The sequence below is a fragment of the Nicrophorus vespilloides genome, unplaced genomic scaffold (assembly GCF_001412225.1).
Source record: "Nicrophorus vespilloides isolate i.1.1-1 unplaced genomic scaffold, Nicve_v1.0, whole genome shotgun sequence".
NCBI classification, from domain to species: domain Eukaryota; kingdom Metazoa; phylum Arthropoda; class Insecta; order Coleoptera; family Silphidae; genus Nicrophorus; species Nicrophorus vespilloides.
In genome coordinates this window covers 71,137-83,633 of record NW_017098967.1, presented here as the reverse complement: position 1 = coordinate 83,633, position 12,497 = coordinate 71,137, and positions in this window count along the sequence as shown.

Here is a 12,497-nt window from a genome sequence, read left to right as displayed (position 1 = left end):
GCTTTTGCACCAGACTAGTTTTATTTGTTATTTAATTTTTATTACATTACGTGGGAATTATTATCATTTGATGATCTGTATGTTGAAATTATTAGGGACATCAAATATGCAATTGTTCAGTTGTTCATAAATTTTATTATTAAATCATAAAGAAATTAAATAAAGTGCTTCAAAAAAAAGTAGGTGCATTAACGGTTCATTGCCATCAATAACTTCTGGAAGATCTTCATTAAAGGCCCTTTTACAAAACTAAATAAAGAGTATAAAGTTAGTCTGGAATCATATAATATAGCTCTTTCTATAAACAATAGAGTAATTGGAGATTTCAACTCTTTGTGTTTATTTCCATAATTATATAGTAATGTTAAAATAACAAATGAAATATACTTGTTCTAACAAAATACAACAGAAAATTTAAAAAGAAATCTTTTTTTTACATGAGAAAGCAAAAAAATAGAAATTAATATACAAAGTTCAATTCGCTTTTTCTGTCTCTTACAGTGTGAGCTAATTGTTAATTTAAATTCAAATGCATTCCCGTGTAATTTTCGTTCATTACATAAACAATTGTGTTTTAAATTATCACCAACGTGCACCCGCAATTTCCCGAAAGAAGATTAATTCATACCGCTGCTGAAATATGCACATATGTAACATTGCACCGGATTATGAAAGCTGGTTAGAAAATGTTACATATGTAAATAGTCAATAAAAAAAAACACGACCTCAAAATGAAAATAAATTATCGACCATTGTACATATCGAATTGGAATGAAAAGCTTTTTGCTGTATCGATGAATATTGCAATGGACCTGTGCTCTATGTCTATGTATATACATGTAAAGCGTAGGAACATCATTGCTGCATTAGTATTGATTCCGTTCTTCCGCTCCAAACAAAACCTAATTACTGCTCATGACACTGAATAAAATATGTATCAACCTGCGAACACTGCCATAAACATCACGAGATGAATATCAGAATGCTGATAGTTTGACGATGGAAATTTACTTCACCGATTAACTGAAAATTTAAACAAAATCCAAACATTGCCTTTACAAGAAGAGTTTCAATATTTTTAAATTATTAACATACACAAAACAATGAAACGTAGACTATATTCAATAATTTAAATTCCTGTACCAGTTTTATGTAAATCCTAAAATAAACATATTATATTATTAAATATCTATACGGAATTTTCTATTATCTTTTAATATTTATGTACATTCACAATATTTATATCAGGAATTTAATGTGGTTTATTATTATTAATTATGTAAATTTTTCTCCTATAAAAATCGCGATAACCTCTTAAATGATCTCAACCGAGACTTTGATAACCTCGTAATCTTTGTCAGTCACTTGGACAAGAATAAGAAATATCTTGTGGGTTTTACAAATACAATAAAACGCCACGGTAAATTGATACTAGAATTTCGGGTTAACCATGGTCGCGGCCATTATTTGCCATTTAGTAAATTAAGTTAAATTAAAAAAAATAATTTTACAAGAAAAAAAATCAAAAATTATAGATTACCTTTTAAATGATAAAAAATGTTTTTGTATTACTTCTTCAAAACAAACGATGTTTGTATTTACCGTGTTTTTCAATTATCCGTGCTTTAACGTTCTCCAATAATCTGCGTTTTTCACAAACGTCACAATTATATTTTATATATACTTAAAACATTATGATTTCTTTTAAATTTATATATTTCCAAATAAAATTTAGTTTAAAATATTTGACCTCAGGATATTCATACCAGATTTATGACGAAAACAATTATATTCTACAAAAAATAAGTATGCAGATTTTCCTAGTTGTTCATAATATTCATGTTCATTTCAATCTTGAAGTCATTAGATACGTCATAAGTAAATTGGTATGTGTATACATTTTGATAATAAGATATGTAAATAGTTTGTTATCTCGTTAATTATATTCTAAATGTAACAATAAGAGTTAAACATTTATCTCTCCCTACTATATTTGTATTTCGGTTCTAATGTATGTCAAGTAAATAAAATCGAAAAGAAACCGAAATTGTCCCACAACTTATTTCCATAGACATTTTTTACACCGGTGCCATGACCAAACAGAACTCACCAGTACAAAACATAACATATCAGTACAGATTAAAACAGATCGTCATATAAGACAAAACAAAATAGCGATAAAATAGAATAGTACTAAAGCATTATAGCTAAAAAAAAACAAAAAATGATAAAATATAATAGTACTAAAAGAGAACAGCATAAAAACAAGACATCGGAATATATAATTAATTATAAATTTATTTTATAATACAGTGGAACCTCGCTTAACGAGCATAATCCGTTCCAAAAATTTTGGATTTTTACTCGTATAGTGAAACAATTTTCCGCATTTAAATTAATATAAAATACGATAATACGTTCCATGCCGGAAAAAAAAGTATAACTTTGTCTCGCTTTTTAATGATTGGTAAGCATAAATTAAGTAAAATTAACATATTCAACGAAAAACAACAGATAATCCACAAGATAAAAAGCTATATACATGTTTATATTACATTCTCAATTGAAATTAGATTGTATACAAATTACAGATTGGCTTAAAATTTAATTATAATCAACAATATCCATACATTTTCGATATTTTTGAACACATAAGGTATTATATGACTCTTGCAAGAAAGTGGTCTATATACAGCGAAGAGTTAAGAAATGCCCGGTGTCCTTGTAGAAAAGGTTCATTTCACTCTAAGAGAGCCGAGATATTTCACTCTCGTAAAAGGCAACGAACTTTATATATTCGATCTCATTTACTCTGAAAGCCGGTTTAAAACTTACAAAAAAAAATGTGCATTATCGATGTGCACTGATGTAGCCTACAGCTATTTGATATGTAGAAAAGTTAACTGGAAAAAAACACAAAAAAACAATGGTTGAACACAATTTCAACGCATATAAATATACTCTATATGTATATATGTCCTCGGTAATAAAAGAACTAATGCCAATGTCAAGTAAGTTGTTATACTAAGAGAATAACATTTTACTTCAGTTTATTACCTCGTGAATAAACTATTGCAGTGAATATATACAAACAGGCGCAATCAAGAAACAAGAAACATCTTGTCCTGAATGCGAGAAAAAAGGTAAAGAATAACAACAAGAAAATGTTCTTTCTCCTCCACTTTGACACTTTCACCTGTTTTAATTCCATATTTTAGGTCAAATTCACTACATAAATTTCTCTTGCATTTGACAGCAGAACGTATATATGCAAATACATTCATTAATCATTTATTAAGCAATCGGGAAGAATCAATATTCTCGAAAAAAAAACACGGATTCACTTATTAATATTTATCGAATGTCTTTAATTTCAACAGTTTGTTTATTGTAAATAATAAACATTAATGTATGAATGATTTATTAATTTAATTACTTTTGGAAAAATATCGTATAATGAAACTAAAACTAATAAAAGGAGAAACATTTATTTTTAATGCAAAAATAGTTGTTAATCTATTATAAAAACTTTAATGAGCATATTTTTTTGAAATTTTATATATATAATAGTAAGCGTGACCCTGACTAACTGAAATGACAAAACTATCGAACTAGGTTTCGTAACAGACCAAGAAATTGTAAAGCATGTAAATCTAAACACATTTCGTGTATTTAGTTTCACATTGAAATGCCAGATCTACGCCGCTCTAATATCGTGAGTAAAATTAAAACTTGGGAACTCATTTATACGACTGCGTTTCCGCCAGGAGTTTCAATGTGCAAGGTTACGACAAACAATTACAAAAAACGAGATATTTTTGCATGTTCTTATTACGATAATAGTTCATCATCATCTTTTCGGGACGTAGATTTGAAATGAGTGTAATTAATTTGATTCTTGCGACACACGGATAAGAAATCAATTTCCATAAAATGTTTGGAACCGTAATGTTGTTTGCGCACTTTGAAACAGTAAATATCAATTTTCTGTCAAACATTTTAAATTAGAAAATCATTATATACAACCTATTTAATGAAGACAATTTCGAAAATATTTATTAAGTACATCGAAGTTTTTTTTTAAACGCTCAAAAACATTTATCCATTAGTAAGATTTAAATAATATGGGCAGTACAGTAGATTGTATCAAGATCTGTTTCACATATTAAAAATCATATAGTTCATTTTCTGCTTTAATATGTTCTTAAAAGTTTTATGAATGAAGACTTACCACTGTGATTGGATACATTGGGTTGATAATGGTGAATAGTAGAACGTGATTTGGTTTACTGTCGTCCTGCCTCTTCCGCCGAGGCTCCTCACTTACACCGTAACTGCCCGTATGGCTCTGCAACAAAAAATCAATATTAAAGGAAGCCGTGGAAAGCACTCGCCTGAAAACCTCTCGTCAGCGAGGATAAATATTCTCTTCTCCTTTGTTTACGCTCGTTGAAGGAGGCTCATTATCAAACAAGAAGAAACAGAATAAGGAAAAAAGGCTAAACGACAAAAGAATGTTCCATCACCTAAGATGAACATTAATCTCCTAATTCATTTGCACGCTCATGACGAAGGAACGACTGGAGTAGAATATTTGGAAAAGGGGAAAGTTATATTGGGATGATCACCTGAGGAATTTCAACCGTTTTCCCCTTTATATCCAGTCGCAACAAAAGGACAATATATAATAAACAATACCGGCGCCAGGAATGCCACAAAGAATGCGGTACGACATAAATTTTTCGTGTTATTTAATTAACGCGGCCACTGCAAGCGACGCTCACTGAGTCACTCTTTGTTACAAAATTTGGCCCCTTTCCAGGCCGATGTCAAATTTAAAATAAACAATATATTTTAGCATCTTCAAGCCATTTCCTCTAGCTGCATTGTCCCGATATGAGCGTTTAATTTTTATATATACACATTGTCTATGAAAGAATAAAAAAAATATTGCGTCTACACATATTTATTATTTACAATGGAACCTCGATAGTTACCCGACGGCTTCGGAACTCGTAAAATTCGCATTTTGAATTAGAATCTATTGCTAGAACTTATTTTTTTATCACAAAAAACGTATTAGTATACATTTCCAAGTAAAATGCAATAAATTATATTACATTATTTGTATATTAAATTATGGTTTAGGAACTGAAGACAGAAAAATATAGTAACATACAGCTTGTAAAAGAATCATTATTTTCCTGCTGTTATTCGGAAAATACGAAACAAAATTGATACGTAAAATAATGCGCGCGTTTATTATTATTTTATTGTCTGACAAACATGGATTTTCCCAATAACATATTATTTGCACAAATGCCAAATTAGCTGCACTTGATTCGTATGTAACAGCAAAAATATCGTTAAATTGCACAATTAAAAGTCTGACTTGGTTCTGAGTCCGTTAGATTTGTTATAATTAAATGCGACCTAGAAATAACGAATAGGATGGAATGCAGTTCTGAAGATGGTATTACGTCAATCAAGGAATGCGAAGTTACATTTAAAAATAGTATGTACAACATTAAGAAAGAAACGAGTGCTTTTTGAGGTGGTGTTAAGGGATTTATGATAGCATCGCAATTGCTGAAAAGCTCACCATTCCGGAATACAACTTTATATATGCGTTTCGGTTGAAATAAAAAGCATAAATTAACACGTTTGAAGATTATAATTTTAAGCTTTGTAGGAATACCAACAAGCGAAACAAAAACTCAATTAGTACAACAAAACGTGAGATGCTTTAAATAGATTGGGTAAACGCGACTATACGTTCAAATAAATCCACTTCTTATCACTAGAATATATTAATAACAGAAAACAACTGCATAATGCATCGAAAAAATAGTTACGTGAAGTACTTTTCTTCTTTTTTAGGGAGAATTCGGACAATGAAATATGGAAGATACAGGCAAAAGAAGGAATAGGAGCGACAATTAAAAACTTAATCAAGTTTTGAAAATGAAAATACGTCAAAGAACCGCAAAAAGTGTATTATTGCTGAAAGTAATTACGACCAAAGTTATTTAAGATGGGGGAGCCCCAACCAATTAGCACATCCCTCAGCAAGGTGAATGAAATAAAAAGCGACCACCACCCAGAGCGAGAATTTTCTAACAGGCGTACTGCAAAGCAGAAAGGTTCGAAGAAAAAGAAGACATGCATTTTTTTATTCGCTATGAAGAAATACATGCGAGTCGTTGGGACCAGAAAGAAACAAGAATCGCAATTGACCCAGAAACCGTTTTTTATGCAAGACGCTCTTTCACGCAGCGTTTAACAACAAAGTCGATCGTCGAGATTGGATTTTGGAGCACGATCAAGAAACAGACAACGAAAGAGAGAAATAAAGACATCAACAGGTACAGAGATGAACTGATGTAGCATCTATAACAATAACACGTTGCAGATTAAGTAACTTGATTGAATCCTATCGCCCGAACTGCCCGAAGACATAGAAAAATGACATTATTAAAACAATATCAATATGACAAACCAAAACATGCAAACCATATGATAAGACTTTGTGATTACTATAAATTTTCATTGTTTATTTTAAATTTATTATACTTATTAAAAATAGATTTTGCAGATATATACTCAAGCATCATCAACCTTCTTCAGTTCCTTTCTATGGAGATATTCATTCCGCAATTACGTTTACACACATGCAATTTGAAGATTATATTTTGAGTTTAATATTCTATTTCAATAATATTTTATTGCAGTATGGAAATTAATTAAATAACAGAACTAGTAAAAACTATATAATGTGAATTTTTGTATATTTAATATAAATTAATATATTGATAACACAATATTTCTAAAACAAGTTTACATTACATTACTTAATATCTATGTATTAATATACAAAAACACATTTTTAATCATTTTAAAAGGAAAAACAATTGTATTGTATGATAATTGGCGTTTTACTGTAAAAATCTCACGGACCAAAAAACTCAAAATGTCGGACTACTACCATGATTTTTCCCCCTAAAAATTAGATTCTAAATATGAAATGATACAATTCACTGATTTTAAACATGCTACCTAATAATGCAAAAAAAAATGAATCAGAATACAATAAAAACTAAAATTAACTAAAGTTGGCGACCGCTGCCTTAGACAATACTGGTAAATGAATGATAAAAATGCATACAATATCGTTTAATTATTTGTGCTAAGCAACTTTCAATAATTATTTTAAATTATGAGTGGACATCTGTGTCGATAAATACTTTGAGAGAAACTTCCTAACAAAAGTTACGTTATATCCACATAATTTTCCATTTTCCAAAATAGTTATCGAACACTGTACCTTGTTTGATATTTGGTAATGTTTCAGACTTGTTACTAAATCATGTTATTGAAATAATATCCGCAAAACTCGTTGCAAAACTTTCGCATAAGAAGTAAAAAATGCTATTTAAAAATCCATATCAATAATATATTTTTGTAGCTGATCAACTTTAAATACCACTTGCAAATATAAATTATTTAAAAAAAAAATATAATTTGAATTGAGCAAAGTAAAATATATTTATTAAACTTTTGCAAACTAGTGAATAAAACGCGCTATCACTTATTGAAAAAATCGTCCATAAGTACGAAATCCAATTATACTGCACTTCGACAATAATTTCATGACAACATAAATAATAATATTAAATCGTATATCTTCATGATGATGATCCAATTCGGTTACGTGAGTTTGCAATAACGAGTGCAAGAAACCTAAAGTAAGGCTCTACAATTATAAAACCGGTTGGGATTTTGTTGCGTGATCTCGATAAGTTATAGGTGTAAATAAAGCAAGAAGAGAAGATAAAAAGAAAAAACGGTGGCGGAGAGGAGAAATTCTCAAACTTGATCTGAAGAAGTAGCCATGCACACAATCTTGTTAGGTGCATTCGCGTCCTTGGTAGGTCATCGTATAGAAAGAAGCCTGTGCCACCTCCAAATGGAATTTGTCAACAAGAAAAACGCATTATGGTTAGCTTGCATGTGACAATGCAATTAGACTTTTCGCTCTCGCACGAAGGAAAATAGGAAAAAGAAAGAATGAACAACAACAAAAAACAAACAGTGGTATTCAAGTAGACATGCAGATATAGAAAAGCAAATAGCAATTACTGTAGGAGTAAATACTTTATTTTTTTTCTTTTCTCGTTAATTAGTTATACCGATCGGTTTGTGTTTTTCATTTGCGTGGAGCAACAACGAATTGAGGCGGAGAACCCAAACAAAACAAGTGTGCCGAGACAGCGACGAAAACAATGATCAACTATTTGACAACAAGCGGAGGATAATTATTAAGAGGATAATGTCGCGGCATGTTTGTATACTTTCGGAATTGGCGTCCGTTTGTTTTGAATGCACTCGTGATTGGAATTAATAATTGTTTACGGCGTTAAAAGGGGGATCACCGTACCGCGCTGGGAGATGGTTGTGCGCCCCCCCCCTGAAACACCGTGTGGACCCAAATCCTGACTGAAAGTGGGCCCCGGCATCGGCCGGAAACGACTCGCTACGCCCTGTGACCCTCCCGGAAATGCTCACCCTGTTGTTAACAGCGTCCACTTCAGTCCTCTGCCTTTTGTTATGGGGCCCATCTCCATTGAACGCCATTTTGAAACAAACAAGCAACACAAATTCGACCTGCCGCTACGACGGCACGCGCAGAACTGTCAATTTTTTCAATAACACATCCCGGTTAGATATCTGAGCATCGCCGGCGGCGCGCCCTCTGCCGGCGCCTGCGCGCACCGATTCGGACTCCAATTAGAACTGCTCTTATCTAAATCAGGTGGAATCAATTATGCGCACACTCATTACAATTTCATTCAAAAGATTCGGATGCAATCAAAGTGATAAAGCATATGTGGCTGGTGATAAATTCATTCCATTTGTAAAATTACAAAGAACGGCATATAGGTTTGTTTTGTAAGGCAATTGTGTAGTTGGTTGCATATAGCTTTTTTTTAGAGAAATTTTATGTGATAAGTAAATGATTATCCAATAGGAAAAAATTGGTTCGATCCTCAAAAACTAACAAAAAATTGTGGGTGCCGATAAACCCCAATGGGGTAGAATTGATATAAATATCTTAATAAAAAAAATACATGATTCAATTCTGACACCAGAATGAAAATAGAAGTATATCTAAGACATTTCCAAAAATATAAGAAAGAAAACATGACAAGATTAAGCATGTATTACAAAAATCTATTATATATTAAAATCAAGTATATGACCCAATAATGTTCCTAATAATTATATTTAAATAAAATCACCATTTATGTACACAAAATGACTATGAAATATGTGAATATTGTTGAATATTTTTATTTTGCTGTAAAATTGATTTGCAATCTACATTAAATCGAAATGATTTTCAATATTTAAAACGTTAGCACAAAAAAAAATAATGTAGCTGTCTATTCTACTAATTGAAAAAATAAAGATATATATGATTTAGAAAATTGAATTTTAAAATCATTTGAATGAGACTCAGTCGATATTGATTAATTCTTGTAAGAATAACTGATTGAAATATATTAAAGATGATTATTATTTCTGATTAATATGTATGTTACTTTAAAATGATTTTTTATAATTATAATATATAAGTCAAGGGAAGCTCTAAAATTGTTTAAAAAAAAATGTTATGTTGCTTTGTGCATTAAAATTTACAAAATTTAGAAAAAAGGTTGGGAACCCCAGAATGTAAATAAACCGTACTGCTAAATATTTTTAAAATAATAGTAATAGACAGAATTACGTAAAAAATAATATAACTTAATTAAAAATATTTAATATATTATAACTAAATAAAGTTTTTGTAACCAAAGGGCTATCGACCTAAGTCTTTCCGCCAAAATAAAGTTAAATTTCTATAATTAAATAAAACTTTCCAAAGTACTATCGACCAAGGTCTTTCCGCCCGAAAATATTAATTAGGAATTCGAATAGGTTATACGTGAGATACTTGATTTTGAGAAAGATATTTGGATTCCGAGTGATACGGAATTTGGAAAGATGTAATTCTCTCTTTGGAAAAACATTTTAGGACCTAATATAAAGGAGGTCATTAGGTTTTTTAATACTGAAAATAATAGGAGTACATTTTAACTTATATTTTATGTAATTTTATGAAAAAAACATTAGAAGAAAATAAATTGTCAGTTCCAAAAATTGCATTAATTTCTAAAATAATAACAATATTTATTGAAACAGAAAATTACAAAAAAAGCTCTATACAAGAATATAAATTTCATAAATCAAAAAGAAGTCAACTGCTTCAAAGGGCTATTGAATGATTTCTATGTATTTCTGTTTTTAATTCTATAAATATCTATTTTATAAACAAAGACATTACAATTATTGTTTAAGATTTTGCGTTTTGCGATTTTTGCTAAAGTGGATGGTTGGCAAAATCAAGCGGCATACGTTTTAGCGCCAGTCTTGGAAATTGTACAAAAATATAAAATTGTTTATCGAGATGCAGTGGGTTACAATAGACAGGGGCGCACAAGATTAAGTGTGCAAAAAAAAAATGCGCTATCGTACCTCTTTGGCATTAACCAAATATTATTTTAAAGTTTGACAGACACTGCAATAGAGGTCTGTCAAACGTTTTTAACTCACGGCCTACTAGGCAAAGAGAATTTATTTCGCGGCACACCAAATAAAAATTTCAAGAAAATGTTATATATAGTTATCAATAAAAATATATAAATTCTTCAAGAACATTATTTTACAAAACATTCAATATAGATAATAATTTGATTAGTTAGAAGGATGCAATTCATTTTGAGAAATGCATTTGATAATCAAGTGATTTAAAATAGAAAATGATATAGAGAAGTATTCTACTGTCTTCCGCTCTTCTGACAAAATTTTAAATTTGTTGGGAAAACCGTCTACGCCTGGGAAGCAATCAAATTGTGAGTTTTTAACATTCCTGGTGCACAGTTCTAACTCGTCTGTGAAAGCCTTTAATTTTCATGTAATTGTAATAATATTTTGGTTTGCACCTGTATGTTCAAATTTAAAATGTTCAAATTGAGAAATGTTACTTTCAGCCATCAATTATCTGTTTTTAGAAATTCAAATTCAGAAGTTTCTGTATGAAGCATTAAACACTTAAAATTTAGAATTTATGAAATGCCCACCAGGTAAAGTTTTTGACATCAATGCTATGCGGTCATGCAATTTTCACAAAGCCTTTTGTCGACATTGCACATTCATTTAAAAGATTAAAAAGAATAAAGTGAACTAGATTTAACACTAATTTAAATTAACATAAAAGAGAATCTTTAAAAATACTATATTTATGGAAACAGTTATACATAAATAATTAAAAAAAAAACGTATTTATGTAATCTTAATAAAAAAAAATGTTACAAAGGGGCTATGGACAGAGGACCGGCGCGAAGCAATTTTTAGTCGGTCGGAACAATCACTTCAATAAATCTTGTATATCACGATCATTTAGTTTTTAAAATCTAATATTCTATTATAAAATGGTTAATGAACTACTGATCTGCTGTCGATGCCACTATAAAAATAAAATATATTTATCTAAATAAATGTTTATTTTTATTTTTATAAAAATATATAAATGAGAATTGGACATTGACAATTTCTTCCTCCTCTGTATGTATGTAGCTATTTCAATAGACACTTTCTTTTTTTTAATATAACTGGGGATCGACGAAATAATTTTCCACTTGTCGGATTTTACTTATAAATCATCTTTATGTGCAACATCACTTTTACTTTCCGATCAATAAAAAATTACCGACATTATCAGTGGCGGAACTGTAATACCGCCAAACTCCGGGGTTGGAGTTTCTACGGTAAAACTACTTTCTTAATGTGGTCCTCCGATACAGAACACTCCAATCCCCCCGTTATCAACTTTTATAACTGTTGTTTAGGGCTCTATGATTTTCTATTCAAGGGGGACTTCAAATAAAAATTTGCTTGTTACCATCAAATTTGGCTGAATACCTTTACTTAAAAAAATCCTCAGAAATATTATGCAGAATATGCACACTGTTGGGGGCCCAAACAGCGTTAGTCCAGGACCCCAAAGATTAAAAAAATGACCAAGTCTCCGAACTTCTTAAAGTAATTACCGTAAACAACTTAACCAAAATAGATTGCGCTTCACATTTTTGGAGCATAAGTAATTCATGGTAAAGGATTTTACCAAATACATCATTTGTCACTTAAAAAATCACTAAAAGAATGGAATAGTTGCTAAGTTTTCCCTATGAATAACTCAATGCACAAGCATTTTATTTAAAATTTAAGCGGCCATAATAAAATAAGACCCAACTGTTGTCGGGATTTCGATATAGACCCATATAGATTCTGGAAAAATATTGCGGCAAAATATGCAACTTAGCTCACGCCTCATAATGAATAAAACGGGTGAGCTAAGTTGCATATTTTGCCGAAATATTTTTCCAGAATCTATATAA